Source organism: Grus americana, chromosome 37, assembly GCF_028858705.1.
Source record: "Grus americana isolate bGruAme1 chromosome 37, bGruAme1.mat, whole genome shotgun sequence".
Classification (NCBI taxonomy): Eukaryota; Metazoa; Chordata; class Aves; order Gruiformes; family Gruidae; genus Grus; species Grus americana.
In genome coordinates this window covers 1-12,664 of record NC_072888.1, presented here as the reverse complement: position 1 = coordinate 12,664, position 12,664 = coordinate 1, and positions in this window count along the sequence as shown.

The following is a 12,664-nucleotide window of genomic DNA, read 5'->3' as shown; positions in this document are numbered from 1 at the left end:
CCACCAAGCCTTGACTGGTTTGGGATGCCTTGATCAATTTTCCTCTAAATTACAACATACAACAAAAGAGGGAAAAAATGACAGGGTCACAAAAGCCTTTGGTGTCACTAAAAACATATCCTCCTACACCCGGGCAACGAGAGAGAACAGTTTTGCCCATTTTACTGGTTACGTCAGCCCTTGAAGAGCTGAGTGCTGCACTGGTTCCTCTCTGCTTTGTGCCGTAGGGAATCAGAAGAGCAGGCAGGAAAGCCAAGGGACCACAAAGGCACCTGGCTGGGATGAGAGGAGGAACCTGCAGTCAAATTCACAATGGAGCATGGGCTTGTTGTTACAGAGGTGGAAAATCAGCCATGCATCCTCTCTGCTACAGCCCACCTTCACGGTAGGAGCGTGCCCTGAGAGGACCGAAGGAAAGGGGCACAAATTAAAGCACATGATATTCCCACTGCACATGAGAAAACAAGTTTTTACTGTTGGGGGACAAATGCTGGCAGAGGTTGCGCAGGGAGGTTGTGAAGTCTCTGTCCTTGGAGAAATTCATAACCCAAGAGAACACGGTCCTGGGCAACCTGCTCTAGGTGACCGTGCTCGAGCAGGTGGGTTGGACCAGACAACCTCCACAGGTCCCTCCCAACCTCAGCCATTCCCTGTGATTCTGTGCTTTGGTTGGACTCCTAAAGCCTCTGAACTCAGCCCTGGTGCCCGCTGGAAAGGATTCTGGGACAAGGGATGCTCCCAAACTCCTCCAGTGCAATTCATCACCAAATAACCTCTACCTCGTCCAGAATATGGTAGGGCAGACACAGTCAGAAGACAGAAAAGATCCTTTTATTGTGGAGATCCAGTGCAGGAGCCCGGCAGTCACAGTGGTTCAGCCGGGAACAGGATGTCGGCACCTACAACGACAGAGCCAGCAAGCGCTGATAAATCCACAAGGGCAGGAACGGGCAGGACCTGGTTCCCCTTTCTTTGGGGAACGCAGTTGACAAGGAATTGTTTATAGCCCAGAAGAGAGAGCTACTGCTGGCACTGACTAGGGCATGGCTCTGGCGCCTTATCCCCATGGGCAATGCCCTTAGAGAGCTGCGAGTGCACAGAGATACACCGTGGCCCTGTGCCATGCAGCAGGGCTCGATGGGGAGCCCCTGGGCAGCTGCCAGGGAGTTCTTTCCAAACCTTGTGCAGCACCATCCCTCTCCGGCCCTTGCCAGCCAGTTTGACGGACTTTGAGCAGCCTTCAGAGTTGGGAAGGAAGGACAGCAGAGCCGGGAACACCCCGGGGCCTCTTCACCTGCGGCACCTTCCAGCCCCTGTCTTTTTCTCTCCTCCTCCTTTTCTTTTCTTGGAGGCACTCCCTCTCCTCCGCCCAGGCCTCTTTGCTCTTTCTTTTTCTTTTTTTTTGGTTTGCCTGTTCCTGGGGAGAGCCTGCAAACCTTTCCATCCCGCAATGGGATTAGATAGATAAAGGCAGCCTCACCTGGAATCAGGTCTTGGTTTAACCGGAGGTGAACTCTTTTTACCTTCTTTCCTCTGAAAGTCTCTTTACTTCTTCTGCCCATAGCAGGGAGTCTACTCTGGTCTCTGGGCTGGTTGGAGGCAAAGCAACGGGGGCCTAAACCAGAAATGTCGGCGTTAGCAGGTGGCAAAGGACACCCCGGTGCAGTAAGCGACGCTTTGGCAAAGTGCTACCTTAGCTCTACAGAGAAGAGCCCTGCGGCTGGTTTGCATTAGCCCTGCCTTCCAAGGGCCTCCCTTTGGAATACCACGTTCACACAGGTGTGTGACACTCGGTTCATTTGTGGGGCCATTCAGCAGGGAGCCTGCGGTCCTGCTCCGGGCAAGAAAAGGCTTGCCCGCTTCATTCTGCCGGGGTTTCTTCTGCCCTCCCGAGACAGAGCTCTGCAGATACCCCTTTGGTGTAAGGCCACCTTCTGCGGTGGGAGGCTTTGCCTTCTCTAGGCATTTTGTAGGTATTTCCTTGGATTAAGCACATGCCTGAGGCATTTGAGAAACAACCTTTTTGGGTTTACTTACAATGTGTCAGTCTGAGGGGAGAAAAACCAAACCCAACCCCCAGATAAAGCCCCAAGAGGTGGAATGCCAGGAAGAGGCACACCAGCTCCTGGGACTCATCAGAACCACCCTCCTAGACGAGGCACGTTGTCCCAGTGTTTGTGGAGCTGTCATACCTCTGCTGTTTCCGACCCCACCACCGTGTCTGCCCCTGCTGCTTTCTGGAGGACGAGCAGGCAAGGTGGTGCGTCCAGAAAGGCTTTTGCCTGGTGCTCAGGTAGTGCAAATGTTGTCCCTTGAAGTCAGCTTCCTTAGCCCAGTGTGTAAGCAGCCAATCGTACGCACCGAGACGAGATATTGTTTCTTCCATTTTTGCGCAAAGATGGGTGCTAGGCAGTTTCCCCCAAAGCTAGCACACCAGTGGCAGTTCCATTGGAGATCTGTACAGCCCCGGGTGTTCTGCCTCCTAGTCACAGCTTCTAAACTACAGCTGGGGAACTCTTTGCTCGCTTCCATTTCAAGACACAGGACCTTCTACATTCACTACGCATGTCCAGTGAGTCAGGGTCTTTATCTGGGGAGGGGGTGGTGTTAGCACTGGAGGTGTGGTTTTCATATTCTAAGGGGACAGTTCATTCTAAGGACACCAGTTAGAGGAATTTCACTGGCTTTTGACTTTCAAGGATGTACATCTCCTTGTTAACAAGCGTTCCTCTGGTCGAGATCCCTTTGCTACATCTTTTCTAAGTATACCTCATTCTAATGCAATACCTTCGAAGGTTCCAAGGACGGTCCTCCTCTTCTCCAATCCCTAGTCACCTTATTCTCAAGCAATAAGCGCTAAGGAATACACAGCTCAGAATACGCAGTCTGAATGTGAACTCCTTCTTGCCTGTTTCAGACAACACAAATACCTTTCATGTCCCAAAGTAAGTTGCCAGGACTCTGGTTAAAGCTCTGCATAACAACCTAAAATTTTCCTTCGTGCATGATTGCCACAGTGTGGTAGTCTGTTTAGCAATTTGCTGTCGTCGTGGAGCCCGGCAGGCAGCTAAAACAACCATACAGCCGTTTGCTCACCCCCCTGCCCCAGTGGGATGCGGGAGAGCATCACAAAATAAAAAGTAAAACTCGTGGGTTGACATCAAGAGAGTTTAATGTGACAGAAAAAGAAGGTAATAATAAGAACAACAACAATAACAACAAAACCACCACCAACATTAATACTAATTTAATTTCATCTAAAATGTGCTCTTTTGCCCATTATACCTTGGAGGGCTGGACTCTAATCTTTTAAACATTTAAAAAAAAATGAAACATCCGTGAATAAGTGTAGGTGGAGTGCCTGAACTGTTGAATGGCAGGCAATATCTCAATGACATCCACAAATTGCAGAAATGTTGCAATCGTGGCCTTGTAATACAAAGACGTTAACGTTTACTGGCAGCTTAAGAAACTAACAGTCACGGTAGAAGAGAATTCCTCCCTCTTCTTTCTTTCTTTCTTTCTTTCTTTCTTTCTTTCTTTCTTTCTTTCTTTCTTGTTATTTTTTTTGCATGTTAAAGTTTCTAATTTAATATCCTCAAATATTCTAAAATACTGAAGTAGTATTAGCGAAAAATGAGCGCAAGGTAAGGAGCATCATGCTGCATTTCTTGCTAAATGTCTGTTTTCATTTCATTCAGACTGGAAAGGAAACCAAGCTTGTACCTGCAAAAGAATTCAAAGAGCTGTCTTTGTTGCCCAGAGGGAGCATACAAGCACTGGGGAGCAGTCTGCAGGATCAGAACTTCAGCCTGCTCCGGGTGATAAACCCTCTGGAGAGGAAAGAGAAACCCCACTTAGGTGTTTGGTTTTATGGTGATCAGACAGCTCAGTAGCAGCCCTCTGCTACAGCTGCAGCGTAAGTAGGCAAGTTGCTTAAGCACCAAATTAAACTTTCACTTTCCACTTTGCTGTCATTTTTTCCCTTCCTCTTAATTTTGATATTTAAATGAACAGTTTAAGTATTTGCTTACTTGGGGAAAAACCAGTGCTATCCTTGTCCTCTTCTGATAAGCTACTAAGTTGAAGGGCAGAAAGCTGAGCCCACCAAGAAGATATTTAGAGGAGGGGGAAGTATTTCAGAGCCATCGGCTGGATGTTCTTCATCTGGCCAAAAGTGAGGAGGGGGCAGAAGACCTACAGGTAGCTAAAGGGAAGCAGAAGAAAGCTGCTGGGAGCCAGCGGTGTGATGTGGAGATAGCAAAGTGGTACACTGCAGTGTGTCAGGCAAAGTATTTTCAGGGAGCGTAGAGGAGGGTGAATGCCATTGAAGAGAGCACAGCTCATCTGACGTCATTGCCCTGCTGGTCGTTGCCATACAAGAAAGATGAACTCCCCTGGGAATGACGGCAGAGGAGAGCTGCAGGGATTGCTGGGACATGGGAGATGGAGATGCGCGATGACATCGGGAGTCCTTGATTTGCTTGGGCTAGAAGAGCAAGTGGAAGAAGAGCAGGGTGACTGCTGTGAATGCAGAAGCAGGAAACAGCATGAAGGGAGAAGAGTTACTAAGCTTGAAAAAAAGCGTACTGCCTGGCCCTGAGTAAATTGAAGCAGAAAACTGGAAGAAAACAATGCTGGGAAGATCTGGGTTCTGCAACAGCCTTCCAATGGGAATAAAGAAAGTAGAAAGCAACCAGCCAACCCCTTATTGCTTCGTAAGGCGTTCAGTAAGTTTATGGTGAGCCTGGAGATCTCTTCCAGTCTCTCCTTCCTCCAAATGAGGTGCCTCTTCAGGCATTGTCTTTCAAGATATGTCTTCCCTTTTTACATTTTCCTTGCTCTGCTGTCCTCTTGTTTGAAGGCCTGACCCCTTGCCGATCAAGTATTTGGATGGCCAAAAGTACTACGCTGCCAGGATTGCTTCACTTTTGTGAATTGTGCTTAAGGACTTGCTGACCCTTCCCGTTTTCTGACTCAAGTCAATTCTGACAGTCCCTTCTTGCTCCTAGATCCTACACTTCTGGTAGAGCCTTGTCTCTTTGTAGATGCTTAATGTCTTTTCTTCCCTTTCTTATTTCAAAGAGGTTTCAAAAGGAAAAACAACCAGCCCCCTCCACACACACACTGTCCCTCAGCCCCACCACCGCTGATTGCTCCTTGGGGAAGCCACCCTTCGCCACGTACTCAGAGAAGTCAGGGAGCTCATTGAGAAGGGCAGTCAAGCAGGGGCTGTTGGGAACTCTGGGGATATTGGGGACGGTGTCCTTGCAAGCTTTCCTGGGCATGGGATGCCTGCTCACGGGCTCTGCCAGTCCACAAAGCTCTGCCTGGGTTCTGCCGTGTGGCAGAGCTGCGATGGGGTGGTGGGGGCTGACGTCGGGGACACTGTCCTTGATGAGACGCATGCCATTGTCGGAGGGCTGCAACGGCTTCTTGGTGCTGCCGGGCAGGGTGTGGACCTCAGGGAGGCCCTGCACCCAATGCTGAGCCGCGTGGTGCCGGGGCTTCGCATCAACCACGGCCCATGGTCCTAGGCCCATCGGCTGGTGGGGCACCAGCGTCCCTGTCACCACCTGCTGTCCCCAGCCGTGGGCATGAAGCTCACGCCAGGCACCTCCAATTCCATTGGTATCCGTAGGGGAAACCTCTGTGTTGGGGGAAGCGAAGAGGGGTGATGGGCTGAGATATTGGCAGGCAGAGCTGGTTGGGGGCTTACCTGGAGGGCAGGAGCACCAGGACGAGCAGGAGCCTGGTGCTGTACTGCCTGTGGCAGTTGGGGAGTCTGGGGTTGGTTTGGGACAAACTGTGTTCTAGGGTGTCTGTCCCCACGGCAATCATTCCGCCAGCACTTGCTTCAGCCAGCCTTGCACTGGTTTGTTTTTTCATATCACAACAACTTCCCATCTCTGCGATTTCCCATCCTGCTGATGACTTCCTGTCCTCAACTAAACTTAATAAAAGACCCAAAGCCTCTCCATGGGACAACAGGGTAATGTGTGGGTCGCAAGTGCTAAGGTGTGCCTTGGAAACCTCTTCCTTGTTTTGCCAAATAAGGGAGAATACTCAAATGACCCTGTCACCAAAATCCGGGAATAAACCTCGTAACACCAATGTAGTGTTAAAAGGCAGGCATTCTTTATTGCAGCGCTGGATGCACGGGGGATAGCTCCACCCAACGTGCATGCCAGGTGATCACCAACACACAGGTTATGTAGGATCAAAACATACATATTCATCGTTTTTCTCAGAAAGGGCAGTCCTATGATAATCATTTCTTGGAATCCATTTCCATATTCTCCTCCCCGTCACGCATGCTCAGTGATTTGAGTCGGTGGTCCTCAAGGGTCTCTGGTGGTCATCAGTGGTCTCGCACCCGTGCCCGCTGGGTGACCTCCTTCTTGCAGGCATGTGCAGTATCCTTGCTGTGGATGCACCTGTCCATAACGACTTACTTCATAAGATTAACATCTCCAAACCTATTGTTCAGTTTGGTAGGGACTGTACATGGGACATAGCAGCACTGTACCTTGCCATGGTCAGTGAGCTTCATTGCCTATTACCTTGGTTGCAAACTAATTATCTCAACCTGATCCTATAGTTTCTGTTTCACGGCCCCTATCCCACGGTTACAGTCCTGTTGGCAAGAGTCAGCTGGAAGCAAGGGACGTGGTCTCAGCAGCCCCACAAGAACTGGATGCTGTTGTCCTTCTCTCGCACCAAGCAGCATCCCTCTCTCCTGCCCACATCTCTGCGTGCCCCTCCTGACCTGCTGAGGATCAGCACCACCCTGCACCTTCATCTCCAAGGTGGGAACAAGGAGCAGATCTTCTCTGTCCACCTAACCTTTTTCTCTTTAGCCTGGGAAGGACCCGAAACGATCCTATGTTTAGGCATGTCCACCAGCAGTGGAAGATCAGTGCTGAGCAGAGCCGCCGCAGCTGCCTTGCCGTGCCGCTCAGAGGCAACCTTCCTTCCTGCTCCCATTCCCCAGCATCTCCTTGGCCTTCGGGCAGCTTTCAAAGCTCACAGGCAGGCAACGCCGAGCCACGGGAACGCCCCGCTCCTACTTTCTCCCTAATATTTCCACAGTGAGTAAATCTCCATCCTTTTAGGGCTCTCAAATCTATTATTTTTACATTTGCAGTGGATTCCCTGGCTGGCCCTGTTATTAATGAAAACCTCCAGGAAAGCTCCTCAAATACAGCTTTGACTTTCTGCCCAGGACCTGTGGACAAGGGGAAAAAAAAAATAAAAAATAAGGCAACATTAATAAAGCAGGAGGTTTCTATTAAGTCTGAGGGACTGGACGCTCTGGCTTTCTTGGATGCTGAAATCCTCTAGTGCGAGCTAAATCTCATACACTTCATTTTCCCAATCTCTCCTTCAATATATTTTAAGAGAACATTGCTAGTAGCAGAGTAAATAATGCCCTAACTGCAAACGTGGGGTCTGCAGGGTGGTGTGGGGTCAGCCTATGGGCTGTGGCATCCTCCACTGTGCTCTGCTTGTGGTCTCAGCCCTCACTCCGTAATCAGGGGGTTGAGCTTGAAGAGGTTTTAATTAGCCGCGAATACAAATAACAAGCAATTCCTTGGAGGCTGGGGAAGGAGGTGTGTGAGCTAACGTTATGGAGATGTGCACTGAGTCACAAAATAGGCAAATCAACGAGCTCTGTAACCAACACCACCTTGGTGTCAGCAAACCTCCCCCCAGCCCTCTTTCCTGCTAGCAAGACGCGTTTCCCACCTGCCCGCGAGGGAACTCTCCATTTGCAGGCTCTGCTGTCTTCTTTGCACAGCACCTGCTTTTTATACCTCTCAGCTCCTCCTAAAGATGCCGGGTTTCCTTGGTAAAAGCTGTTATCTGGGAGCGTGCACGCCAGCTTTCGCTGCAGAAGAAAAGGGAGCAAGTCCATGGGGTCCTGCGAGCACAAGGTCAGGCTGGGAGATGACTTGACTTTGCTTTTATGCCTTTCACTGCTTCACAGAGCATGCTGAAGGTGAGCTAAATGCAGCATCATCAGCGTGGGCAGGTGAGGGACCATCTTTGTGTCTTGTTTTGGCACCAACAGCTCGCACGCAGCCACCAGCCTGTGACGGATGCTGCCAGCACAGGCGCAAGGGTTGCTTTCCATTTGTGTGCTGGCACCTCTTTCACTCTGGATTGCTGTGCGTTGCTGGGGATGGGGCTGCTGTGCTTGCAGAAAACATGAGGACCAAACGGATTGTTGCCTGGTGCTGTTTTGGGGAGTAAATCTGAAGGGACTGTGCTAGCTAGAAAGACATAACCTTCCTTGGGAGCAGGAGCCTGCATGTTCTTCGCAGTCATTCACGCTGGTGGTTTTAACCCAGCAGGACCCTTAGGTGTTGCTATAATGCAAATGCTGATGCTTTCTGATAGTGCCAGAGTATCAGAAGCACCTTTCTCCCGCCTGAAAAACGCCAGGCCAGTCCCAAGCTGCAGAGGCAGCAGAGTTCAGCCAACGTCAGGCAGGAGCCTTGAGCTCAGAGTGTCCTGATGCTGACACACACACACAACCAAAGCCCCCTGCAATAAGCAGTAAATGAGAGAAGGGGACGGCACCGATTCAAATTAATAAGATGCGGTGTAGCTTATAAGGCATTTCTGGGGCTTGAGAAGGCAACTGTGAAGGGCTCTGGCCCAAAGTTGGGAGTGCAGGTCTGGAAAGCACCATTTGGACGAGAGGCACAAATCCACTGGCAGTTCCGAATAGCCAAAAAAGGACTATTTTGGACTATCTGCCCAGTTCACAGGCCACCTAGTCTGCAAACACATCCCAGCCCTCTCTACAAGATCAAGGTACGTAAGGCACGATACAAATGTAAATCTCACTTTGAAAGCCACAGTGAGTGGCCCTGCTTTGTGACGTGCTGCCTTTGTCCTACGTAACACTCAGAAACCAAGGTGTAATCACGTTGTTTTGGATGCAAAGCTTAGAAAGACCGTCTTCTCCAGCTGAAGTTTCCTCTAGTGGAAAGATGCATGCAGGAACAGCGCTGGGATGGGCAGTTGTAGCTCTTGGATGGAGATGATGCATTCTAGGGCTGGAGCAGCGTGGATCCCATCTGTTCCTAGCAGTGCCAAAATTGCTCTGGGTTCTTGCTGTTCCCTGTCTGGCCAGGGCTGGGAGAGGCTGAGAACTGCGTCTGTAAGCAGTGCTCTGCACAAAGCACTGCGGGTTTGGGATGGATTGATAGCTGCTGTGATTTTAGATGTCATGTGGCTTCACACATAGTCGGTAAAGCTCCTCTCCATTTTCCCAGTAACCAAACGTGAATCACATCACAACAGGGCTCCATTGCCATCCACCCTGAGAAAGCAGCAATGGATTCTTCCGCTAGGTTGGTAGAAGGATGGTAACAGCATCTTCATAGCACTCATCCTCCTTGCCCTCTGCCCTACTTGACCCATCACAGGTCAAATTCAGTGCTGCCACCATGAAACACGTGGCCTGCTCCTGTTGGGGAGAAGGGTCCAAGGATGATGCTGTGAATAATTCACATCCTTGGTAGATGAGGTGTGAAATGGGTCCCTGAACAGATGATGTAGCTTTAGCACTGGGAAAGCATCACAACACATCCGTGCAATGGCTCGCTCAGGTGGGGCCAAGAGCATGGAAGGAGGTTTCCTCTCTGCAGGCTGTGCTGTGGGAAGCCCTGCAAGGAGCCGGGTACAGGATTGCCCTGGCTCCATCCCCCCGCAGTGGTTTTACAGGCCCCAGCAGGACTCGTATTGAGTGGAAGCACGTGAATTGAGGGGAGGGGGCAGAGAGAGAGTAACTCCCTGCGAGTGGCCAAATGTCATAAACACACTCACTAACCACTTTTCAGAATACACACGTAATCATAGGTGGTATTTATATTTTTACCACCCCAGTGAGACTTTGGCAACTAAATCGGATTTTCCCACCCTGACCCAAATAAACGTTCAGGAGTGGAAAGAACAGATTGCCTTTGCCGGAAACAACCATGTGCTCATTCCAGGGGGATGGCAGCTGAGCGATCCTCATTTCTCTGGACCACTTAGACCTTGCAAAGCTCCCCCCTCTTCTCCCCGAGCTCTGGAGAACCCACTCACATTGGGCCTGATCCAAGCTCCACCAAAGTTGGTGGAAAGTCTCCATCTGGCTCACACAGATTTGTACCAATCCCTTGGCCATTAAAATGGAGCCAAAAAGGTTGGGTGGGTAGAGTCCAAACATCTCCATCCCTCCTCAGAAAAATCTTTACCCACATTTCAGACCTGATCCATGAAATGTCCTCCATTAGGAATGGACACGGGGGAGCGATCCCCAGGAAAGGGCCGCCCTCCCCTACCCCCAGTGGGGTACCTTTAAGGCCACAGGCTCCCCAACTGCCAGGATAGCCCTTGATGGCTATTTGCATAGCCATCACAGTGGCCTCCTGATGTCACAAGCTACCTCACCACATTCTGTTCCGGACCCTATAAATACTGGCCCCCCAGCACTTGTCCCACATTCGCTGAGCTTTCGAGTCCTCGAATTCTCCAGTGGTTGGAAGAATGAAGAGACAAAGAGGCGAAGCGAGCGGGCGCTCACCTCTGTGTGGGCGCCCACAGAAGCAGCTGCAGGAGGCGCGGAGGAAGAGGCTGCGTCAGAGGGGAGGCACCATCAGCTACGCGGTCCTCTTCCACGTAGCTGATGGTGCAGAGCCAATGGAGGTGGATCCACCTGAAGATGAGGAGGAGCCGATGGAGGTGGATCCACCTCCAGGATGGCTCCCCTGGCACCACAACATCGTGCCAGGGCTCCCCTCCACACCACCATCGACGCGGTGCCGTAGGGTCATCCGGCCAGTGCCCCACCGCCGGCCCTGCCTCCGCGCTCGGCGCTAGCCGGGAGGCTGACCCTCCGCGCCTGGCCGGCCTGCAGGCTTCCTTCCCGTCCCCCGTCCTCTGCCCTACCCCTCACCCCTTCTGAAGGGGTGTCATCTCTTCTGCACTGAGCCCCGAGAAAAGGGGACAAGACAACATGGCGTCACAGCTTCAGCCGCTGCGCCAGGAGAAGTCCCTCAGCGGGCCACCGAGGTCCCTGGGGCCTGGAGACGGGGTCTCTTCGGCCTGGAGACAAGAAGGCTGCTCGACGGGAGGCTGCAGAGGAAGCCAGACGCTCCACGGCGGCACACGAAGAACAGCAGTGTGTCAAGCAAAGACGTAAGAGCTACTCCTCTGGAGAGGCAGACCACCACAGGCCTGCCAGGAAGGAGTGCTGGCCTTCAGCATTAAGGCCCCTTCTAGCTGTCTTGTTCGTTCTTTTCAAGGTTGGGCAATTAAAAAATAAATAAATAACTAAATGAAAGTAACAGTGAAAATGCTTTCCCTCTCTCTTCTCTGGTACTTTGGTAACTGTGTCCAGGCTCCACTTGCCCCATGGAAGGGGACGTGCGAGTGCCCCCTGCATTGCAAAATCAGCCAGGGGCTCCTGACAGCCGTTTAACTGGGCTTTAAGGGATGCTCCTGTACCCTGTTCTGCAGGGGCAGCACCTTCCAGGGGAGGAATGGAAACCCCATCCAGGACCCTGCAACATCTGAAGCCCTGATGGCTCTCGCTCTGCAGCCTGGAGGGCTCAGTGCAGTGGACACAGGGTCCCCTGTGCTGGAAGGGCTTCGGCAGATCTGTTGGCGAGTGGGCCAGTGACTTTGGGTCATCATGGCCACTGGGGTCTGTCCTGGGCCATAAAACTCTTCTAGGGGTCACACAGTGACTTAATGAAATCCTGTAGTCACCTGGGGACAGGTTCAGGTAATGAAGAAAGAAAAAAACAGGCGAGAACAATAATCCTTTGCAATGGCTTCTCTTCCTCTTGCTTTCTCTTAGTCTGTTGGGTTTTTTGTTGCTTTGGGGTTTTTTCCCTGTTATTGTACTGGTTCCTGGTTTTTTCCTTCTGGTCTCCTGACTTTTCTGTAGCACTTTCTTTTCCCAGCATCTCTTTTTCTCCCCCCCCTCCCCTTTTCTGCACTTGTGGTTTTTTCTGTGCAAACCAGGGCCCACATTTCATTTACATCTTGCCTGGCACGCCTGCTGATGTTTGTGCACAGTGCCCTAGGCCGTGGTTTGCATGTGTTGATGTGCTCCCATTTAGTCTCTCCTTTTATTTCTTTGGAGAAAAAAAAAGATATAGCTTTCCCTAGTGGTGCCTTCATATTAAAAAAAATCCCCCACACTTTAAAGTCTTCTCTAATGCCCTTTCTCTCCCCTTGATCAGGCACTGGGCACTGCAAAGGGACACACAGGGACCACAGTCCCAGTGCCTGGCAGTGCGGCACCACTGCCCTTCCTGTCCCAAGTAGATCCAGCGCTGGAGGAAGAGCCCAAGATCTCAAACACCTCCAGACAGGTCTGGAGGTCTGGCCTGACAACACATTCCATCCTCTCCTGCAGCACCTTCTCCCCTGCCCAGCACCAAGGAGGTCTCGGGCTGCCGGCAGACTCAGGAAGCCTTCAGTTATGCTTCCATCATGGCTCCAGCCCTGGAAGAAATGTATTTATTTATCAATAAAAAATGAGACTGTGATCTCATGTCAGGGATGAAGCAGGTCCTGACAAGTCATGCCAAACAGTTCCTGTTACTGCAGGGACCAGAATAGCAACATGCACGCCGGGGCTCTGCTAGCGGGATGG